At 35.6% G+C, this 24,675-nt stretch overlaps 1 protein-coding gene and 1 long non-coding RNA gene across 7 annotated transcripts in view; one reads left to right on the top strand and one right to left on the bottom strand.

Moving 5' to 3' along the window:
* The window catches only part of LOC308198593, a 119,192-nt gene extending 102,233 nt beyond the window's left edge, over positions 1–16,959 (bottom strand). The window contains exons 1-4 of one of the 2 annotated variants that reach the window (XR_013954037.1): positions 15,896–16,959; positions 13,740–13,799; positions 5,221–5,311; positions 4,385–4,557 (exon numbers count right to left, since the gene is read on the bottom strand). This is a non-coding gene — a long non-coding RNA (uncharacterized lncRNA). Of the gene's footprint in view, positions 1–4,384; positions 4,558–4,675; positions 5,312–13,739; positions 13,800–15,895 lie in introns of those variants that run through there. The other variant, XR_013954038.1, reaches the window with a different exon arrangement.
* Positions 1–24,675, top strand: part of LOC308198552 (sodium channel protein type 1 subunit alpha) — a 103,992-nt gene that overhangs the window by 5,382 nt on the left and 73,935 nt on the right. For all 5 annotated transcript variants that reach the window (XM_080601143.1, XM_080601147.1, XM_080601145.1 and 2 more), the window contains exon 2: positions 2,878–2,957. The gene's annotated coding sequence lies outside the window, so the exon portion shown is untranslated. The remainder of the gene's footprint in view (positions 1–2,877; positions 2,958–24,675) is intronic.

Below are 24,675 nucleotides of genomic sequence, written 5' to 3' on the forward strand. Positions count from 1 at the left end.
GTAATTTGTCATCTGCAAGTAATTTGTCACCTGTCTTTGTGACCCTGAAGAACTTTGCAAGGATATGAAAAATATATATATATATATATAACACAGCTTTTATAATTACACCCAACTAAGAACTCAAGAGCCTGTTGGCTGATAATAATAATAAGATAAATGTTTATGGCTCTTGCTACCTTAGGGTCATAGGATGGAATTACATATAGGTAGTGGGGACCTGCCTGTCCTATTTAGCAGCCTACCAGTAGTGCCAGCATGAAAGCTAAATTCAAAACTGGTGATCATGATAGCAGTGCTGGAAAGCATGTAAAGTCTTTCTAGATGGTCTGAACATGGTCTGAACTTTTGGGTAGACCTGTGCGGTATCAAGAGTTGGACTTGATGATCCTTAAGGGTCCCTTCCAACTCAGGATATTCTATGATTCTATGATTCTAAATCAGTGGTCAGACACATTTAAAGGATACAAGCTGCATGGTTGTTTACAGCTTGGACTTTTTCTGTGCAGAGAACATATGAAAGGTGACAACTTTTCAAAGCATGCTTTAAAAAAAATGCAAAAATATCTCCCACCACACCACCACATTTTTTTTATATTGATATTAACCTTTTCAGAAACAATAATAGTTTTATTAAACCTGCCGTTGGAGATGTAGGCTATATACCTTTTTTTTTTTTTCAGTATCTGAGTGTTAGTGATTGGACATATGATGGTGTGTTTTAACTAAATATTTAGTGTCTTGAGGTTGCTTGCCATGTTCATTTAATCACTGTAATATTTGCACAGAAAATATTTAAAAATTTTTGAGATTAGACTTCATTGTTCTTGTTAGAACAACATTTCTATTGATAAATACTTGTAAATTAGGTATTATACTAAGAGACTCCAAGTGTTTGTGGTGAAGGGCCAAATGTGTCAAGCCACCACTGGGAGTTGGAGAAATTTACATAATTTAGATTCAGGCAAAATTTAAGCAATCAAAACTTCATGATAAACAAATATTAAAAATGAACAAATCAGACCAATACTGAAACTGAATCTAGGGGATCAAATTCACAATATCTGCCTGGATCACTGAACTGCAGGTTATGTTATAATATCTGTAAGTATCTGTTATATCACAGAAGACAGCCTTTTTTTTTTGTCAAGGAAGAAAAGCTAGAAATGTATAATGCTGTCTGATTTAGCTCAAAACTGAGGCTGATCCAGCACAGCTGCAGTTTGCTGTATTAGCATTTACTGTTGTTTAGCAGTCTGAATTTTAAAAAGAAGCCCTTTTTTTTTAGATTCCAGATCTGGCTGCCCAGCTGCCATCTGAAAACACTGTAATGTATAGATCTGACACTGACATGGCAGTCATGTACCAGGCTGCGAGACTGGCAATGCAGTCTGTAATAGATAAAAATATCATATGACTACCAAAAGATCCTTTTTCCTTTTTATTTATTTATTTATTTATTGGCTTGAAACCATGACTGAACATGTTGAATCTACCTCTGCTACTCTGTGGAGAAGTGTAGAACAAGACAAGGATAAGTAGCACTTAGCAGTGGCAGAGGCTGGTCTGGAAAGGTTTCTGGTGCTTTCATAATGGAATACCTGTACCCAATTTCCATCTCACATTTCAGATGCAAATAATTAACGGAAAAGAAATGAAAAATAGTAAGAATTTTTACTTGTTTAACACTGGATGGGGAAATCTACTTCTCAGCACAACCCTTGCCCCCTTGCTGAAGGAACACGGAACTGTAGATTTTGTTAGCCAGCCACTTAAAAAGCTGCTGGTAACAGCCGATTCACAGCTTTTGCCAGTAGATGGGGCTGTCCTTCAAGGTGATGTCTGTATCCCCTCACGGTCTCTCTCCATTCTCCCCCATCCCCCTTTTTCTTTCTTTCTTTCTTTTTTTTTTTTTTCCTTTTTTTTTTTTTTTCCTGGCCTGCTATTTGCTGATTTGTATTAGGTACCACAGAGTGAGCCTCAGAGCCTCAGAACAGGAAGCTGAGGATGAAGCAGAGAGGATACTGCAGAGTGCTTTTTTTTTTTTTTTTCCTCTTCCCAATGCGAATGCAATGCAGCAATTTGTGAATACTAGGTAATGTTTTGAAACTGGGAATCTGAACACGTTTATTAGAGAGAATTTCATCATTGCTATCTTTTGGGGTTTTATTTTTCTTTTTCCTCATAATACATTTGAAATTCATGTTTTATCAGGTAAGCCAGCAGGACATTAAATCCGAGACCTCAGTTCACTTACATTAGCTGTCCATATGGGGTGTCCCCCCCCAAGTTGTTTTTTTTAATATCATATTTGAATGTTTGCTTTGTAGTTAATGCTAAGCATATAAGTAAGGAGAAAATCCAGTTTGGTGGTTTTAAAAATGTTTTTAAAGCTGCAGTTAGGTGTGTTTAGCACTACAATATTTTGTTACGAGATGGATTTCACTGGACTTATATATTTGGATTCTTGCCTTTTTATTTGTTTGTGGTTTTTTTGCCTGTTTATTTTTTGATTTTTATTATTCAAGATTTTTCCCCTAAACTGTTTAGAAGTAACAGAGGTTATGTTGTTCCTTCACATGGAAAACATACAAAGGGCTGACCTTAGCTTTGCAGGAGTGTACAGCTTTCCTTCCCATGAAGAAGCTCTTCTTTAAGGCTAAATGCTTTATCCAAATGGTTGGGGTTTATTGAAGGTGGAAGGGGCTCCCTCCTCTCTTTTTCCCCCTTCTTTCTGCATCTACCTCTTCCTCCAGCATTTCTGATTAGGTACTTCGATAGAAAACCTTGTTTTTATTTACATACAGATCAGGACTGGTTGTAATGCTATAGATATAACTCGGTTCATAATCTGAACCGTCTTGCTTTTTCAAACAGCACAAGAAATTTGCCAGGTGGACATCAAGCTCTTTCAGCGTCTTTTCTAAAATGGATTTCTTCTCTGCTGCTTGTCTGAGGTATGTGCTTAACACACTCCCACTGAATTCGTTTTGGATTGGGCTGGCTGCTGCATCCCCTCTTTGAAAAAGTAGTGGTTGCTCATTCTGCAGCATTTGAAAATGGATTTGTGTTTTGCTGTTACTGTTAAAAATCTATCCAGTCTTACTTATCACAGAAATGCTTATTTTGTAGTTATGATGTTGAACTCTTGAGTTGTATTGCCTGATGTTAGTACTGCATTCTTGAAACGCACCTGCTTTTTCTATGTTTTTCAAGCTTGACCCTTCTTTTAGTATAAAGTACAATGGAAAAAAAGACTAAAACTGTGCTAAAAATGACTCTGAGAATTAATGTGAAGCAATAACAGGATGATTGTTGTCAAGACTGATACCCTGTTAGTTTATTCTCTTGAGCCTAATTTGTGTGATCTTGAATATTTGCTGAAATATGACACAAGAAAACAAGTTAGAGAAAGTCAGCCTTAATCTGATTGTCCTCAGTTAGTCAAGTAGAGTCACAGATAGTTTTCATTATTTAAAAGGAAGTAAACATGATGGGGGGGGAGGGGAAGGGTCAAGTTTTTATTGTATAAGGAATCATATAATCTAAACAATTCTAGGGAAATTTTAGGTAAACAACAGTAATTTGCATAGTATCATTTTAGAAAATATATATATATATATGAAGCATGACTATAAAGACTTTCAGGAAAATGATGTAGATGTATATAATAGAATCATATATCCTAAAAGCTGTTAGCAACACTACTTTATATCAATGGTAAGAGTACTTTACTATGGATCATTGAAATCTATATTTAAATTGTTATATTGGAACCTTAACTTGCTTTGAAGTTTCTGGAGTTGTAAATGTCGAGAGTTGGGAAGCTAAAACAAATGACTGATTATTGCATTTTAAAATCAAGGTGGCCTTGAATTAGAAAACCTTTAGAATGTCAGTGGATATGACCCTTCTCCTCAATGCATTATCCCAATGCCAAGGACTTTAAAGGACAGGTGATTGTTTACTTTTAAAGGTGATATCACTGCTACTATCTGTATCACACCACAGCCTGTCCTCTTTTCAACATTTGGGCTCCTATTCTAGGAGTTTTGTATGTTACTAAGAGAAGAAAATGCGTTCAGGTAGAAAAGCCAAAAAGCTTGATACTGGATTTTTTCCCTTAAATGGTATTTTTTGGATCCTTTTGGCTAATTTAAATCAAAGAACTAAGATTAAATTGTGAAGATTGCTCTGCTCTTGGTTATGAGAAATTGTCTGGCAGTACTAGGAAGAAGTGGGTACTTCCTTGCAAATATTTTTTGAAAAGTGGCACAGGCTTGGTCTAATTTTGTGTATGTAGTTAGAACTGTGTTCGATACTCCTCTAGATATATATGTTTTCTTTCATTTTATTCATTTTCTCAAATCCAGTACCAACTCACCTGCAGGAAAACATGCTGGGTCTTTTGGGCAAAATATTATGAATAGATTTGTTGATTCTCTTGCAATTGCAGAAGCATATCCTTCAGTTTCTCCACTGAAGACAGCTGATATATATCGGAGTCAGTAGGATTCCACAAGAGTAAGAGAGAGCTGTATTTGGCCTGTAGACTTTCTGTTGATGCCAGAAGAAACACAGCAAAAGACAAACCAAATTTCCTTTGCTGGCAGATGTATTAAAAATTGAACAATATATATCCACACTTGTAAACTGAGAAAAAATATGATGCCATCAGTAAGACATATTAGATAAGGAATACCATTAGACTTTTTTTTAGCAGAATATTTCAGAACACTTAAGAGATCAAGTTGCTCAAAGGGAAAAATCATAAAGGTGGACTATTTTAAAATGGAAAAAAGAACCTTTGGGTAACTTTTACCCATTAAAAGCTACAGATGATGTTTCTGAGTGAGCTGATTACTGTAGGGAGATTGGCAGTATCATGCAAAATCTTCAAATGTTTTTCCCAGAGGTGAATAGTTCTGGTATATGTCACTTCCATTTTCTCTAGTTGTAGGTTTATTCTCAATGGATTTCTATCAATGAAAACTTCCAAAAGTTTTATGAAAACATTTGAAAATTTGGTATAGGTGATGTAATTAGTTAAATTTCAAATTTAGACTGAGAAAATGTAGTCTGTTCTGTAGCCAGGTTAGTCCAATTTCTGTAAAATATATTGATCATTTTTATTCAATTAGTAATATTTATTTAAAGAATTACAGTAATGTCTTAATGACTACATGGGTGTTCAGTGTTTTCACGTCTCCTGTCTCTTACAGATTTTTGTGTCACCTTTTCTCTCTCTCCCATTTCCACCATTGTGTGTCATTCCAGGGCCCCTTTCAGTCTTCTAATGTGCTATTTAGCTCTGAAAAAAAAAAAATTGATTTTATTTTGAGCCTATTACCAAAATTCTGGGTAGCACCCTGCCATATTAAATATCACTTGAAATACCACATTTCTGACTCAGATCCCATTTTACTTATTGTTTGCATTTATCAGCCCCGGAAGCTTTCTGTCTCCTTCCTCTGTGCTTGGAAATTCTGATTATATTGCTTTTTCTATACATAAGTTTTTATTGCTTTCTGTCTCAGCAGTGCATTTCTGTCTTTCCAGTGTTCTATTTTAAAGCGTCTCTATCCTCCTTTTTTGCTTGTTTCCCCATTTTTTTACAAGTCTCTGAGAAAAAGAGGACATGACCCCTCCATTTTTGGTCTCAAAAACATCCAGATCAGTTTGTGCTTTTCCCCATCTCATTCCATCTATCTTGATAATTTATTTCAATACCTTGTTAGCATGTGGATCAATCTCCTTCATCTTACTTCTACTCCTTAAACAGATTCTCTAATTTCCTTACAGAATTTTCTTTTTAAAAATTACTTCGTAATACTCTTACTTCTACTCCTTAAACAGATTCTCTAATTTCCTTACAGAATTTTCTTTTTAAAAATTACTTCGTAATACAATTCATAACACTGAAGATCATCATGATAAACAACAACAACAAACAAATCCTGTCAAGGTCAGCAAGAAAAAAAATAGGAATAAATCTAGAGGCTTGTGGGACTCTAATAGGCTTTTTTAATAGTGGTTTTGGTCAAAGATGACAAAGCTAAGCAGCAACTATACTACTTTATAACTGAAGTAATGGATCTGAAGGAAGCTTTCAAATGTTTGGTTATTTAAGCGCATTTTAAGCCAGTGACTTGATGGTGTTCCAGATGTATTGGCCTGCAACTCTTCCATCCTCTCATCCCTCCCTGGACTCCATTTTCTACTTAGTCTTTGATAGTGTTTCCTTCAGAGGTCTTTCATTTTCTTTTATGTTTTAAAGTATCTGACTGTTTTGTTTCAAATTATTATCAGATTTACTTGCCAATAGGAAATCATGACTGAGATCTTTCTGAGGAAGATGTGAGGTGCTTCTTTAAAGAATGCCTCAACAGGGCTCTTATGGAAGCTTGGGAAGGATTTCTTGAGTAGGTCTAGAAATGAAAATGGAACGGAAGAGGCAAGTGGATGGTTAGAAGCTGAATACTGGAGATCACTTTTGTTCTCTGCGTCCTTAGCAGGTAGTACAAGAAAGAGACTGCAGAAATAGACTCATCCAGATGAGATACTGGGAGGAACTTTCTAATAGTGAGGATGGCGAACGGTTCTAAGAGAGTGTCAGGGAAAGCTCTGAAATCTGTCATGAAGGTCTGTAGGAAGAGGATAGATGAAACATATACTGGGAAATAGGTTTAGTGATCCTGCTTTGGACAGGGAGGTGTAGTAGATGGCCTCTGATAATTGTTTCTGACCTTATTTTTCTGTGAGTCTACAAAGAAGTAGATACCCAAGGAACAACACCCTTCCAGAAAAATACAAAAAATACTTCAAAAACAGACATCCTAAAAGATATCTTAATTAGGATTTAATTTAGGATCTTAAAGTACATAAGCCACTGATACTAAACGGAAAAAATAAGTTATCCTCAATTAAAATAAATAAATATATTCTTAAAGATTAACTATGTGATCCAGATGTTATCTGGAAATTTCACCTCCAAGTAATAATATTTTCAGCTCAACATATTTTCTCTTTAGAAACATTAGGGGAGATAGATCAGAAAGGATGACCCTTTACCATGTTTTCAGGACTTCATATTGTCTCAAAACAGAAATTCTTACAGATCTACTACTCTGAATTATCAATGATAGCTGCACTTCAAGGAAAATCGTCTAATTTTATTAGATATTTTGGCTCCGTCTATGCCAAGACAAAGTGACATGAGATATTCTGTTTCTTCAAAGTGTCTTGTCCTTAAAAACCTAGTGACCATATGCACCCTGTCTACAGGGAATGCCTTCTCATGTGAGCTAACTCTTGAGTTATGTCCTGAAATTATTTGGGAAACTACTAACTAAAATGAGTGAAATCTGTGCCAGGGTCAGTTGTATTTAACAAGAGGTGCTTGGGTCCCAGGATCCAGGAGTATTTCTTTCCATTGATTAATGCATTGGCTCCTAAGCTACAGAGTAAAAAAAAAAAATGTTTTTATAAATATGTATATTAAAATATCTATATATTTACTTAGGAAGAGGTAATAAGACTTTATTGTGTAAAATATTTATTTAGAGTATGACTTTAAAATAGGCTAAATAAATTCACAAACTGGAATAACATGGTAATCAGGTAGAGATACAATATTTTAACTTTTGAATTAACTATTGAAAAGGAATCAAAACAATATTATCTTGAGTGTCCTTTAGGAACTTTATACTTAGAAAAAAGTTAATTTGAACTGTATAGCTTCTTTTTTTTTTTTTTTTCTATGACAGTTATAGAGGGACACATCTTCACATAGATTGCTTAATACTTATTTTAAAAATTTAATTGAAGTCTGGAAGATTGTTAATCAATACTTACAAGAAACGCAAGACCAATTTAGAAAGTATCTGGTGAAATCAGATGCCTAGCTGGACTAAATCAAACCCACACCTGTTTTATTTCTTTTTATTAATTCTGAAAACTAACATGAAAAAGTGTACACAAATCATTACAAATACATTTCTGTTTAGTGGCAAAATAAATTGATTTTGTTTAACAAGTGATCAGTAAGACTTACACAGGGTGTGAGAAAAAGAAAGCTATACTCAATATACATAAAACATGATGGAAAAGAGTACACTTCAGCTCCTGGTACTATTTTCTGGTACTGGGGAGCTTTGTAAAACTGTGTTTGCTGACACACCTAGATGGGGAAGGCTTGCCAGATGTTACTTCAGGATGTTGTGTTGTCTGCTTTTTGATGGACAAGTATAAAACTAGTTGTAGAACTGTACAGAAACAGAATTTATGTTTGGGCTAGAAAAGTGTAAGAAAATTTTCTGAAATAATTTTATTATATTACAAAAGCATGTTTTGAAAGAAAAAAATAAGGTTTCTAAGTCTGGTAAAGATAATGAAAACAAACAAATGATTTGCATTAGTAGTGTTGGGTTTCCATACTATTCCTGGTAGAGTAGCAAACTTAATCATCTTATATACTTCAAAGGACCACTAATTTTTCAAAATTACACTGTAACTAATTCTATCTGGCAATTCAAAGGGTTTTTCATGTCAAAGAGTTTCTGAACAGTTACAGATAAACCTCATATACTGTGAGACAGTTATCCTTCTTTAAAAAATGAGGAAAACGGAGATATGTTTGTTCCAGTCACTGGACAAAGTTGTCCAGGTGGAGAGGCTCCATTGATGGAAATACTCAAAGCTTGATTGCACATGGCCCTGAGCATGCACATGGCCCAGGGTGGGTTGGAGTGGCCAATCTCCAGAGGTGGCTTCCCACCTCTGCCAGTCTCTGAGTCTAATACAAAAGCAAAATTTTAGGAGTGTACAGTGGAAGATGTCCATAGCCTAGCCATCTGTAATAAGTGGCAACTATAAAATAAAATATAAAAAAGTACGCTACAAACACAGTCTTGTGTTACCAGGTATGAGGGCTGTCCCTGCTTTGAAGTTTCATAAATGGGACATAAAGTAGACAGTAGTTTACAGCTTTATTGATATATTTATGAGCAATGATGCTACCAAAATAAAATAAAACTTAATTACTTTAAGTACCTTTTAAATAGAATTTCAATCAAAAATATTTTATTCAAGTGATGTTTTTAGTCTTTTCTTTCTTAAATATTATTTGAAAGTGGTATTTTGCAACCATCCAAACTAGAAGGAACCATAGCATCCTTTGGTTTGCTAACAGCAACATCTGCTTTAGTTATCGCTGCAATGAGTTGAAAAGGAGTAACAGTTTAGAAAGGCCTACACATTTTGGACTTCTTTAAAAACCTCTACTTATTATATCTAATGCCAATCCAGGAATTCTTACAGTTTATGGAAGTCCTACGTCTGCAGTCTGGTAGAAGATTCTCATATCTCTTAGATAGTATGTCTGGTAATTTTGACTCTAGGTTATATCCTGTCTAGCTGCTACACAGCCTGTATGTGAGTCTGTCGCTCATGGGTATTGACTTCAGACATGCCCTCTTCTTTCCCCTTAAGAGGTTTCTGTACATCTGCGAAGCCTACATTCAAGTTAACCCTGAACCAACACTAAGTAATATTTAATGACTCTGCTGGGAGAAACTAAAATGCATACTTCTCAATAGCAGGAAATAATAAATTACCAGACATGCTACCAAAATAAAAGCAAATTAGGTGATACAGTACCCCCTGTTTTATGTCCGTCTGCCTAATTCCTAGTCAATAGCTAGCACTGAGTTTCTTGACCAAAAAAAAAAAAAAGACAAAAAATGTTTTTGTCGATCAATTAATTAAAAAAAAATGCAGCGGAGTAATAAATTCATTTTTATTTTTAAAAGCTACTTCTCTGTTCCAAAACAGATAAAACGATCTCTCTTCCGTACATGTCTTCTAGTAGTAAATGTCTTTTAATAAAGATTTTATCTCCCTTTTTCTTTGGCCTCTTTGCCCATAGGATTTCTATGGGCATCTCATCAGTGACATTTTTTCTGGGTCATATGCTTAGCAGGATTCTGAAATGCTGGTTCTGGTCTGTTTTGGCTTTTTTTTTTTTCTCCTCTCCAGTGACTAAAGATTGACTATGAGCTAGAGCTAAAATTTCATAAGATAGGTCAAAGCTTACATGTCTAAGTCTAAGTCTATATTTAGGTGCTTAGACAGAAAAATAGTGTCCAAAACAGTGTGACAAGAATTTCATATTGACTTCTGTGTGAATTCTTGATTGCTTAGCACTTTGGAAAAGAATGGCTTATGCCTTTAGCTGTCTATTCAGATAAATTCCTGATATGAAATATGAGCCATTTGTTCTCTTTTGTGTGAGAAAAGATTGTGAAAATGGCTAAATAATGACTGTGGGCAGTAAAATTGTGATTAGCACTTTTCTGAAATCCACAAAATAAGCAAGTTACCCTTCTCTTTAGCGGTCTGCAGGTCTGTTTTCTCTGCATAATAATTCTAATTCAGGTGGCTCTCCCAAAGCAGTAATTAACTTTAGGGGATTATAAAAAAAAAAAAATATATATATATATATATTTTTTTTTTTTTCTTGAGATGTTGATGAGTTATCTCAGTTCAAATTCTGCACTGAAGATATGTAGGGCATATTTTTACCTCTGGAAGTTTCAGAGACTTTGTTCTTAAAAACTTTCTGCTTTCTGCCTGTCAGGCTATACTACTGAATGCAGTGCACCATATCGATTCTCCAAAGTACACAATTTTCAACTTTAATACCTCTTAAATTCCAGATTCTTACCTGGAAATTGTTCTACTTCAGTTTGTGCCTACATTACCTGTTGTCTTGCATACATATGGATATTTTTGTGTAGCTTTTATAAGTAAGGGTACTTCTAGGGAAGCTAAGAAACAAATCTGTATGTACTACTTGAATATGGAGAGAAAGTGAATTACTGCCCAACACAGCATGCTATCTAAGTGTAATGAAAAATGTTAGGTGTCATAGACAGAAATAACACACTTAAAGTGAAATTATTTTGGTAGGTGATCAGCCAAATCACAGGAGAGTTTTCAAAGATATCTTGAAAAATAATAGGTTAAGAAGACAATAATGAGGAAGTTTTGTGCAGATATTTGTTTCTGCTAAATGTGACTGGGAACCTTCTTCAAAAGCACTATGTTGATGTAAATTGAAAATTGACCAACAGAGTTGACATCTAAAAAAGGTATTTGTCATAATGAAGAAACAGGCTGCAAAGACCCTCTGAGAAGGGGTCCTATATTTTCTGAGAATTGATACAGGAGGATGACATGGCCTAAAGTCACCCTGGGTATGGGCACATCTCGTTTGATAAGGCCAAAGAAACTTTCTTTCTCTTAAGCTTAAAACAAAGAGAGACTCTCTCTTAAAATAGAGACTCAGACATTTATTACCTTGTGGATGTATAAGAAAGATTCTGTCTCAGATATGTATGGAAAAAAATACAGTAAGATTTAGGCATAGTCTGGCTCCAAAACTTAGACAAGGACTCCTGAAACATGTAAGAGTTGGATTTATTGTGAGAGCTAGTAGCATAGACACCACTAACCTTGGCAGCCTTTAGGTTTGGTTGCTCACCTCATGTGCCAAGCTATTGTGTTAAGCACTGGTAGACTAGGACGTATCACTACACCTAGAATTTGAAAACACTTTGTACCTGCAGAGGTGGTGTAAAGAAGTCTCAAATAATTAAAACATGCATCAGCAAGGCTTCATATACACTGCTGAATAGGATGTTTCTGAAGGGAGCTTGGAGACCAAAATAGCTACAGCCATATATTCTGCCTGCATTCTTCAGTATGACTACATCTTGGCTGTCTGCTGTTCAGGGTACAAAAGCAAAATTGTACGCTGAATAGGGTACATCTGCCTAACGGTACTTGCTGCTGCAAACTTGGAGATCTGCAAGCAACCTGCTTCCCAAATCCAGATGGATTTCCTATAAAAGGCAGTATAGACAGATACATGTTGTGTCAGGAGAAGCTTGTGACAGAATGCAGCTTTGGCTGCACTCTGTAAAATATAGTACAGATGTAGCCTGAGAAAAATAAGTTGAAAAATTAAACATATTTTTAAAATAGGCGTATTAAGATTTGATGCTGTAATATAGCCGACATTTTCACTGAGGTCCCTTCTTATAGGTCATAGTTACTTCAGTTTCTGGGACAGGCTGTGTAAGGTACCTATTCACATTCTTATGCTTTGGCCATCTGTTATGTATCAGACCATTGTGTTCTCACTGAAAAAATACCTCCTGTTCTACACTCTCATAACCACCAGTATTACCTTTAATAGTTGCTAAAACATGCAAGGATTATGCAGGTATTGATTCAGCAACTTTTTTTCCCACTCCCTCTTCTAGTTTCACTAAATTCAGTATCAGGTTTATGTTATTACAAGATACCTGAACTTGGAGATGTATTCTATCCTTTTACTCTTGGAATGTGCTGATGAGCAGTAGGACGGTAGCAGAGACCATGCTGAGAGAGCACAGTTCAGCCAGTGCACTATTTATTCAGCATTTTGGACACCACAGTTCCATATAGGAATTTGTGATGTGCTGAGTTCTATCACACAGTACAGGCTCAGCATTGGTTTTAGACATCTTGGTAGACGGCTCTGCCAAATATCACAGTCCTGTGGCCTATTTTGTTTGAACAGCTCTATCACAACAAAAGTTAAAGTGAAAAGGCCTAAGAATTACTACCTCCTCTCCTTTCACATAATTATTAAGCAATCCTGGTAAAGCATGGAGTCTTTTACAATGGTGGTAGTTTTGATCTTGGCCTTTATTGGTTTGGGAATATTTTGGCTACATTCAACTCTGTCCCCACTTTCTGGCTTTCTCCAAGCTTCTGCTGTCAACCTGTAGCTCACCCAAGAACTCCCTCGCCACCCAGCCCAGCAGAAAACCTATCTTCAGAACCTGAAAACCCTGCCCTGCTCCTAACCAGCCCCAAATTACCCCCACCTAGCATTTGGCTTCCAGAAAGCCTGGCTGCCTGGGAAGGTGAAAGTAGACAGGGAGTGAGGGCGCACAGCTGCAGCTCACTCCCTAGAACCTGTTTACTTAAAGACAATGTTCATTTCAAGCTCCTCATGGACTTGACAGAAAGGTGAAAAATATTCAGGAGGTGAGGGGGAGAGTTTGATCAAGAAAAATAAGAAGAGGAAAAGGGAGAGAGAAAATTTGGATGCAGTTTTCATATATTTTCTTATGACTTTCCCCAGACTAAATCCATGCCACCATCCTCAAGCTTTCCCACACTGACAATCACTTTCACAACATCTATTTCCATTGACATTGTATGTCATATGGCTTGTAATGTCATATGTAAAAAGCATTTTACCAACCCACAACTTAAAGCCTGAGAACTAATTTGTACTAGAAAGAGGACCTTCATGATAATGATTTTATAAACACTATATCATTTTACTAAGTAGTTACTAAATGATGGGTATGTATATTTACATGATTTGCAATAGTGCTTTTATTAACACAAGTATCTTGCCATTATTTTTAATGCATTAGTCCTACAGCACTGAAATATCAAAATATGTTCAGAAAAAGAAACTGCATCTTATGATATATAAATGTCTGCTGGTAAAATTTCATTATGTAAAAGAAAACTAAAGGGAAGTATTTTTCCAGGTTAATGTGCATCTACTTTAAGGTAAGTCAGAGTTTGAATTGAAATAACATTTTTATATAGCATAAATCAGAATTATTCTTCAAGATACCATTTAAATATATCAATCAGGTGATAAAACTTACCTGCATGAATGAAGTCAATAGAATGTTTTGAGAACAGCTTCAATAGGATCAAGAGTTCATCTGTTATCTCAAAAAAAAAGGGGGGGGGGGGTAGTACAATTTTAAATCATAGAGAAAAATGAGAATTTTAAGAGCAATAAATATGGAAAAGTAGATAAAAAGGAGTAACAAACCAGCTCTTACTCAAAATTGCTGAACCCAGAGAAATCTGTTTTATATAAAACTTTTAATGACTTTTCCCTCAAAAATGGATTGTTTGATGTAATTTCCACTTATTAATATATGCATATAGTAGTATATGAAGTCCTCTATTCATCCTAGCCTCAATCAATGTAACATGATCATTTCGAAGCTTCTTGATTGTACCTGTTTCCCTCAGCCTTAAATGCCCTTCTGTTTTTTAGGGCCATGACCTACATGTTGCATTCATTTCTTCTCTGACAGTGTTCATTGTTCATATACCAAAGACTTTATTTTCATAACTGGATATTATCTTTTATGTAATGCATTTATTTCCATTATTCTTCCTGATCTTAAACACATGGAGAAATTCTTAAAAACAAACAAACAAACAACAACAGCAAAAACCACCTTTGGTTTCTCACTAGTTTATACACATGCAACGAGGTGGTATGTATGACATCAGCAGAAACATTATTCAACTCTGAGTCTGGCACAAAATTGTGCTCTGCCTTCAAATGCATTGATCAGGCAGCAAGAATGACATGCTGAGGAATGCCTCCCGGCATTGTTTCTCAGCTGGCTGTATTGTAAATCAATACCTTACTCTGGGAGTGGCTGAAGCTTTCTCTCATCTAGGCAGACTAGAATTAGCTTTCATGCTGTTAGCAGGGTAAAGAGTTCTAGGAGAACAATGACTAATCCTCTCATTTATCTTCAAACTATTTAAGATATTGCATGACCATAAGATATTATAACTCACTATGCTAACTTAAAAATCACTATTTAGAAAAATATATATATTCCAAAACACTGTAACCTCAATTACAACATTAAAATATAGTTTAGTACAGCAAGAAGCTGTTTAAATCACAAATGCAGGAGTACTTCTAATCATTAAAAAGACAAATGTTTATTTGTAATTATAAGAAAAACTGAAAAGTATTTTAATCATCAATCTCAAGTCCTTTAAAATGGCTAAAGTGTGTTACTTCCCCCGACAGAAAAGCTGAGTTTGAGAGATGTAGTTGCTTTAGTCAGAGCTACCATCGTGTGCAATGTTCTCCACTGTACCATGTCACTGCTCTTATTTGAGCTCTTATTCACATGAGCAGAAAAACATGAAACAGATCTTATATCAATTTCAATTCAACAGCAACATAGAAACCTTTGAATTTATTTTTTATCACTTCATTAGTTTCTTTTAAATAATTTGACTGCACAATTTATGTGCATTGTATTGTATTTATAGGAACTGCAGATCTTTCCTTTTTCTATGTCTGTACCTATATTTGAGAAGGGTTTCTTTGCAAAATAATCACTAAATATGCACTACAATCATATTTTTAACCACACAGTTAAGAACTTATTTGATAAAGAAAGTGTAGCCTGCTTTTTAGTAGATGATCTGGTCTTTCTGGAAGTACAAGAAATGGCTCAGAATTTCAATGACTGAGTGTGTTGCTCCAAAATTTAGTATCATTTATGCTATTTTTAAGTATTTAGCTATATTCCAGAAATTTCTAATTAATCGTCTTCTGCTTTGAGTATTATATCACATTTTGGTATAACGTGATATTTACTCATTTTATTTTATTTTTTTTAACTCTTTTGTCACCTACAATGTATATTTTGCCTGTTTTCTCAGTACACTTATTGCAAAATTAATGAATTTAATGCTATTTTTCTGTGCTGCTAAACATTTAATGCCTCTGTACTGCACATATACATTATGATTTATTTTAAAGAAGAACATTTCTCTAATTTTTCTTCTTGATCAACCTTAGGATTAAAAAATAGCAGAAAACCCCCAGATCCAAATACCAGTAGATTTCATAGTCTATAATTGTATCACTTCTAGCTTCTGACAGGATTATTATTTCTCTTTAAATTTTTATATTTTCAAAAATAAAATTAGCATCCTGAATATTTATTGTAGGGTTAGAATATAAAATATTAAATCACTGGAAACTCACCAGCACCTTAAAAGAAAAAAAGGTGAAATCTTTGTTTTTAAATAAAAGTCAGTGTGGCTAACAGTCTTCATTCAATGGTTTTCAAACCACTGCTTCTGCAGAAATACTAATTCCCAGGCTCTGCCTTTCTTTGCAAGTCTGAAGCTTTTCATAATAAGGCTTTGTTCAAAGGGTGTGGCGGAGGCAGCAGATGCTGCCTGTAGTTAACCATTTAATAGCAAAAGCGATTTCATGGCTGCTAGTAATTTTTGAGATTTTTTTTTCCTTTATGAAACTGAAATTATCATGAGTACAGAATAGGATCTTTTCAGATCTCACAGAAGCTGAACACTGGAGGAAATAAATGAGAATTAAAACAAACAAACAAAAAAAAACAGTGAAATAAATCTTGAGAAATTATTGGAGAATGTTTATACACAAAGCCCAGTTCACCTGGGTTTTTTAAACCCAACTGTGATTATTTGGAGTCATGTGTTACAGACAGTAATTCCTATATAGTTCCTTCTCTGTGTGCCCCAAACCTTATAATTATTACGAGCAGATTCTAATGCATGCTTCCTGGGCTAAGATGCCTCATGGCTATGCAAAACACCCTCACAAATTATGATGAGTCAGCTTCTATGGGAGACGGCAGTCTCTAGGTGAATGATAGTGCTCACCAAGACTATTGATCTGAATTCAGGCTTCTTGCAAATCCCTAGGCATCTTCTGGGAATGAATGTAGGCCTTTCTCTCTCTCTTCAACACCAGCTTCATGGAATATCACAAGGGCAGATATGGATGGATGGGGTGAGTTAAGTATGCTCAGGACCCATCCACACAGGAAGTCAACTCACCATTTCATGTCATCTAGATTTAACTCATTTTCAGTAATTCTTTCTGTGGGTACACCAGATGGCTTACCCCACCACCAACTTCCTGGTTGCTCCACAGGGAAACTGCACAAGCAGAAAGCAAATCTGACCTTTAGCCTTGGATTTAGTATTGCTTCAGTAGAAAAATCAAGATGTAATCACAGGATTACAATTGGCACGTTAGTGAAAGGGAGATGACCAAGAAAACTCATTCTGGTAAGTGGGATGATAACTAAACAGCAGATTAGTGGATGGATTTTAATGAGCTGATGGGAATGACCAGGTGGTCTCCTGATGCAGGAGTTGGGAGTAATAAAACCAAAGGTTATCCCTGGCGATTTTGAGAAAAGCTGCGTGCAAGAGAGAGAGCTTGAATGACTCAGGCCAAAGCCCAAAATTTAAGCTAAGAGTTAGTAGGATATTAAGAGAGAGAGCAGTGGAGGACTGTTTTACTTTTTTTATTTTTGTTTTTCTCTCATTTGCTCTCTTCAGAGTAAAGCATAATGGTATTAATGACTTCTGCAAAGTCTCTGTGTCTCTTGCTTTGAATGATGTTTTTTCTGAATCACATGGTTCAGCTGCTGTTTTCCCGAGTGGTGAGCTGCACACCAGTGTCAGAAGTATGGTGTTTTGGGATGAATCTGTTAAGACAGAAGTGAGTGTGGGAATAAGCACTGGTGCTGGGATTTTATGAGGCCTGTTGAAACACAGGTGTCATTTGTAGGAAAGGAAGCAGGCAGGCTTTGTCTAGAAGGTGTGCCAGAGGGACTTAGCAAGGCAATGTGTAGCCTGGAGGGAGTACATCACATTAACTGCAACACAATTTTGAGCTACAGAAACCAGCTCTAAACGTGTACAGTTGCTTGTGTACTAGCTGCAATAATTCGTAGATGTTAGTGCAAATAATTTATTTAATATTCACTAGGCTAGATTAACTGTGGAGTTATACTGCTCCTAGGGCACAGGATGGTAGGGCTTGAGTGCTGTCAGGTCTCAAGACTACTGACATGTAGTAGTGCCTAGACACAAGACAGACATGGTGGTCTGAATGTCCACTTGATGAGAGCTTGTGCAAAATGACATTGGACTAACATTGTTAACTCAAATTCTGTTGGAAAACTATTCAAAACTAATCAGGAAACAGGTGAGATTTATTTACTTTTTTTATCTTTGACCATGCGTGTGTACTGAAAAAAGTTTGTTTTTTTTTTTAAAAAGTCACAATGATGTGATAATTTTTTATTCATTGTAAGAAATTTTCAGTGATGTAAATCATCTGAAAAAAAGGAATGAGTGACATTTATATAACTTGTACTGCATAGCCTACATTGCTTTGTTTATTTATTTTTTTTAACCAAAGAAAGGCACTATTATATTTGCTAAGATAAATGGAGGAAAACATTTCAGACATTGCTTGAGAATATTATTATTAAAATGGTGATGTTGATTCTCAATAGGAGGGGTCACTTTACTGATCAAAGGAAAAAAAGCAGAAAGGCCGCTTCTCTGCACTCTGTACTGCAGCTATTTGTTGCACAAGGTACACTGCAGGAACAAAGTACACATGGAATTCATTCAGCTTGGTAGCACTCCAGTAGTTCTAAACTATTAAATGTATTTGCTCTGATGGAGTAGTAATCCAGATGCCTTGTGATTTGTCCCTTTAAAATATTTTATTTCTTTCTATGGAACTGCATAACCAATTTTTTTCAGCTTTCTAAAATAGAAATGACTCTGTTGCAGTTAATGGAATTAAACTACCAAAGCAGAAAGCAGAAGCAAGCTCTTTATTTTTAATCTAAAGCAAAGCACATTAACTATATTTTGGTTTAGAGATACATTACTTAAATTTAAAAATGTAATGAGAAGTCCAATGGCAATCAAACCAATGCATACACATATATAAAATTAACAGTGATGAACAAAATGCTGTGTCCACATCATGTGGTCGTTTGATTTACTCTAAATGACAAACATGGATAGGACCAACAATATACATATTTGAGGGGAGGCAGGAGTGGAGGAGTGAAAACTGCAACTAAACCCTCTTTTCTCTTAAATACTCCTAATTATGTTCTCAACTATTAATACACCTCCAGCAATATTAAACCAACTTTTCAAGTGAATTTATTGGATACAATAGGGAAATAGCTTTGGGAGCAGGGATCAGAAGCCATGACTGCCTTCCCAAACGAAGGCTTACCATTAAGTTGCCAAGTTCATGTTTTCTTGAGGGCTTTCTTTCTGTCTCAGTAAATCTTGATTTCATCCTGCATAGTGATGGCAGAGTACTGCAAAGGGAGATCAGATGGTCTGCTGCCTGTTGTAGTGTAAGAGTTTTGCTGACTGATGGAAAAATGTGGCTTTGAATTCTGAGAGCTGATGGGGGAGTTAAGTATAAATACTCATGTAACGAGATGTAAACTAAGCAATTATACAAAAGTGTGGATATCACAGACGTTAACTGCATTTTCTCTCTGTCTCCTGCTTACTGGCTGTTGGGCAGCCTAGACTGAGGCGCTAAACTGCCTTCCTAAATCACATAGCTACCCTTGATTATTTGCAACTCTGTGGCAAATTAAATAGTGATCCTCCCTGCTCATTGCTCCCCTTCTATGTCTCTTTTCCTGTGCCCATATCTTTGCTGGGTATCAGTTTAGATAATGGAAATACCTACCTGCAAAGCATAGATGTTTGCTTGAGCAAATATATGTTATTTTATTGCTTTCAATATTTCAGATAATTCACTTATTTGTCAATTCATAAGTATATGCCTTGTTCTGATCTCTGCAGTATTGATGTACCTACTCTTTATTTAAAATTAATATGCATTAAGTAAGTATAGTTAGCTATCTCCAAGTAATCTAATACAAGCAAGTCCTAGTGCCCAGATTTGCATTAGTCATACTGAAAGGATATGTCAAAAAGGCAGTAAAAGAAAATATATGGGAGAATCCTATTATCAGACTGATAATATGCATGTTTCCTTTATAAATCTGTCCATTAGAATTAAATTTAATTTTATATATGAGCTACAGGGAGTCATAAAAAATTGTGCAGTCTTAAGAATCTAATCTGAGTTCTGTTCTTCTGATAAGTGTGTTGCTTTGGATAAGCTACCTAATTTCAGAGCTACCTGTAGTAGCCCTAAAGTGGAGATAAACAGGCCAGATATAGGCTCATCTTCTGTGAAGAAAGAAAAAGGGGTTTCTCCTCAGCTAGAGCCTCACATATAAAGCCATAATAGTTGGCAGCACCTCCCCACTTCTCCTCCCAAAAATCCACACTTTGCAGAAGGTTATTCAATTTTATTCTGCGTTCTGAAGGCATGAATCATAATGACTAGTTGATAATTCAGAAATACAGAGAAACTGTGCCAATAAACAATAAGAAGGAAAGTTACATAGAGATTTGTAGTAGCTGTGATCTGTTAGGTTGTGCCTTGAATCAGCCAGGTGACAATACCTGTGCATATCACTGATAACCTTACTAATATATTGGTAGTTGAAATGAAAGTGAAGTTACCAATGTTATCTTATTGCAATTCAAAGTATTAATGCTAGTCTTTATCATGATGTTTTTTTTTCAAAATAGTAAAATGTATTATTTTTAATAAAACTGATTTGTTAGTTTATGCCAAAAGCAAAAACATAATGTATGTCACAAGGCAAGGGCAAAGTGAATGGCAAAGATTAAATTCTGCTTACTCTAACAGAATGCTCTTGCCTGAGTTTTCCCTTAGCAATCAGTTTCACAGTACTGGATAGTATGAGGAAACAGCAGTGTGTACAAACATTTAAGGGTGGCTTTCTGAAATTCAAAGGAAGGTTAACCAGACAATGAAACAGTCCAGTTTCATTTGCTAATCACTTTCATTTGATGCTATTTTTATTTTCTATTAGTGGTGAGAGATTACTTGTTTCTTACATCACTAAGTGTAACAAATCTTTTTTTGGGGTGTATATAATGAAGAGTCCTGTCAGTCATTAATTCTGCAAGTAACAGTGCAAAAGAGTATGTGATGCATTTGTTGAAAGACTCACGTACATTTCCTTTTTCACTCGTGTTTCCACTTCATCTTGGAAATACATTCGCACCTGACGAACTGGAGCTGCACTATCTCATATTGCACTGTGGAAGGGTACAAATCTAGTCTCACCATCCTTCACCCAAACTGAGAAACTGGAGAATACAGTTGAATACAGTAGGGTGGGGGAGGCAGAAGTATTAATCCACTGGTACTTCGGATGCATGCAATGTTTTACCCCCCCCAAAAGTACATAAGTTATTCTCTAATTCATGCTTGCTGCATGTTCAGTTGTGCCTGACATGGCTATGTCAACTGAAAAACAAAAATACCATTCTTGTCTGTTCACCATGTCTACACACCTGCAGCATTAACCATGGGAGTAAGTTAATATCTATGTTGTTCTAGATATGTATGTTCTAGAAAGCATGGCACACAGCACATTGCTATACAGTAAATCTGAGAAGCTATAGCTTTTTAAAAGTTATTCATACTTCTATGCTTAGTGAGTAAAATTAATGCTAACTAATATTAAAAGTTATATTGCGGAGAATTTTAGCACCTCAGCAATGTAGGGAGAAGCAGGAAGAGTTTTTGTTTTGTTGGAGGTTGGGTTTCATTTCAGCATTCTGACGGAAAAGGGATCATGGAAGGCTTTATGTAGGTGTTTCTGTAGGTGAAAGTATGAACGAGACCTGTTGTATCATAATTGTTGTTTAAACTTGTCTGTTATAATCAAATTCCTACATTTCTAGCACATAGGGTCCACTGGAACTTCAACATCTCAACATTCATTAAATTCTGTGGCAAATGGAAGATGAATTTAAATTTAGGGGTGTTGTCACAGAAGATCAAATATAAAAGCACACTATTATGGTTCATAAATCAATTACAGAAATAAATTAGCTTACTAAAGTTCAGGTATTTGCAGTATTGCAGTATGCCAAGATCCTCCTGAGCAAATTCTCTGGAAACTTTTGTTACTGTTAGTTACGATGGCAATGAAGATAATGAAAGCAGCTGATAGTAAACTACATGTTTTTCAGATTAGGAAAAAAATCTTGTTAAAACCTGCCTCTTTTTCAGAGAGTTAAGTATAGTCTAATTGACTTCCTCAAAGGCCAGCGTGCAAGTGTTTTGGGATCACTTTTAGATGAGGCACCATTTCTCCAGCTGACAAGTCCCTTCATTTTGCCTAGTAAATTTATCTAGGTGAAATTTAAAGACTTTAGAAATTTTTTAAAGCTCTGTGGATATTTGATCTTGAGCTATTCCATAAGCATGCATAGATTTATGACTATGCAAGGTGTACAGTAAATCAGATCCATCGTGGAAGTGCTGAATTAATTGCATGTATATTGCCCAGATGGTCATTGTGTGCGTAGCTAATCCAGTGTAGCTCTAGATGCTTCAGACTTAATATGCGTGGGCAGATCAACTATGCATTGTGCAATAGTACAGATGCAACTGAACAACTTCAGACTTCTGAATGTGGTTTACAGATGGTCTGTGCACAGAGTATATTGAGTGTGCTCTGGAATTAACTGTCTTACAACAATCCGTACACTGCAAAGTATATACAAATATATGTCACCTGGGAAATTTCAGAAGAAACACAATCATTCTATTCTCAAAGATTCTGAGTACCTTATTTTACAGAATTTGAAACATTTTGCCTACCAATACACTGCACATCAGAAAGTCAATGAAACGCAAATGAAGATGTAGAAGAGAAAAAAATAATCTCTGATACATCATTCACTCCAGAAGGAGAGAAGTTGGTAAGAAATCTGGCCCTTTGTCCCTTCCTTTTTAAAATAAACTGAGAAGAGAAAAGCCTGATTGTAGGTTTTTATGTTTCTTTCCCAATAGCAACAGTGGTTTTTTTTAATATTAGAAAATAATGACAGAGCATGCAAACTGTGTGTCTGTAATTGTTCGGTAATTAGGGGCTTGAATTTTTGATTCCCAGAAGTAAACCTAACCATAAAATAAGGAGCTGAGGAATATCTGGAGAATGTCTGGAGAATGCTATTTATATAGAGGAAGAGAAGGTTTTAAATCCTTATTGCTTCAGATACACTTGTATCCCTTTTACCCTTAATGGAGAAAGAATAAGGAAGATGCTGATTCCTTTTAGGATTAGAAATGAGGGAAAGGTTTAGAGAACTGATTCTGGATACAGTCTGCATGGGTTAATACCTTGGGTTCGGGTAGATTAGCACCTTTAATTTTTTTACAAAGAGAAATCTTATTTCTTTAGAATCTCTTCCTCTGATTGTGGCTAATGATTTTATACACCTCAACGAAATATGGGTTGCAGATTCCATAAGCATTTTGACCCCTCATTCATAATTTATCTACTGCATTCCACTACTGAATACATATGTGTGTTTAAGATGTTTGTGCTCACCCTGGCATTAATGATCTACAGGATTTGGGGCTTATTACTTACTACTTTACAATTTTTGTTTGTTTTCATCTCTGCATTTTTTTTATACTTCTAATCTTCCATTCTTCCTAATTTTTCCATTTCACATTCTTCGCTCTCCTAATTCTTTCTACACTGATATACTGTCTCCTCTTTTTTCCATTTTTGTCCTATTTTCATTTTTTTCAGCTTCTTTCCCTAACTTCTGTTTTTATTTATCTTGTTTTGATCTGTGTCAATATGATCCCCTCCCAGCCACATTTTGTATTCTGACTTCTCTGTCATTCCATATCCCTTGCTTATTTTGAAGTGTACTGACCTGCGTTGATCCTTCAGTCACCTGAAAGGTTGACTAATCATTTTTCAAGCACCCCAGCAATGGGTGGAGAGTGAAGTTACCTCTTTATATTCAGGCATGAGGAATATACTCCATTGTGTGCCCAAATATGCATTTCATCTCTATGTCTGATGTCATCAGAAAATTATTCAGCAGCATGAAAGATGTCGGATCTGTAATTTTTAACAGGATTTTTTTTTCTCTCATCAGGTTTATTTTTTTCAGCTGCAATGTATAGACAATATATATTAGAATATTTCCAGAATATGTAGTTACAGCTACTGAATAAAGCACCAGATATACTGTAACAGTTACATTGAAGTAAAAGTTGGACATTGCTGTTCTTCTTACCTAGAATCACTACTGTACAAAAACTTACTTGGAACCTCTACTTTGGTCCCTCATATAATATACAGAGATTATTTTATTTGTTTAGTATAAAATGATTCTACAATGTGTGTTTACTCTTCCTGAACTCAGTGGAAATTTCTGCATTAATACTGATGAGCTCTGCTGCTTATAATTACCAGTGTAATCCTGATTGATTCTGGAGAAGTGTGAGGGGATTTTAAGATTATTACAGCTATGAGGAAATAATGTATGTGTTCTTAAGTACCATGCTTTTGCTTATTCACAGTAAAAAGACCATTACAGTTCTAGAGCTGAGAAATTATTGCAGGTTACATAAATAGCGTAACAACCACACAAATGCCTTTTACAAATGTCAAATCATCAACTAAACTGCTTATTTTATTTTTCTTTATATTATTTTCAATATTGTATTTTTGAATATTCCAATAGAGTATCACAATCACAGAATGGTTTGGGTTGGAAGGAACCTTAAAGATCATTTATTTCCATCCCCCCTGCCATGGGCAGGGACACCTCCCACAGACCAGGTTGCTCAATACCCCATCCAGCCTGGCCTTGAACACCTCCAGGGATGGGGCATCCACAGCTTCTCTGGGCAACCTGTTTCGGGGCCTCACCACCCTCTGAGTAAAGAATTTCTCCCTAATATCTAATCTAAATCTCCCCTTTTTTAGTTTAAAACCATTCTCCCTTGCCCTATCACTACACTCCCTGACAAAGAGCCCCTCCCCAGCTTTTCTGTAGGTCCCCTTTAGGTGT

Source organism: Anser brachyrhynchus (genome assembly GCF_964034855.1).
Source record: "Anser brachyrhynchus genome assembly, chromosome: 7".
Classification (NCBI taxonomy): domain Eukaryota; kingdom Metazoa; phylum Chordata; class Aves; order Anseriformes; family Anatidae; genus Anser; species Anser brachyrhynchus.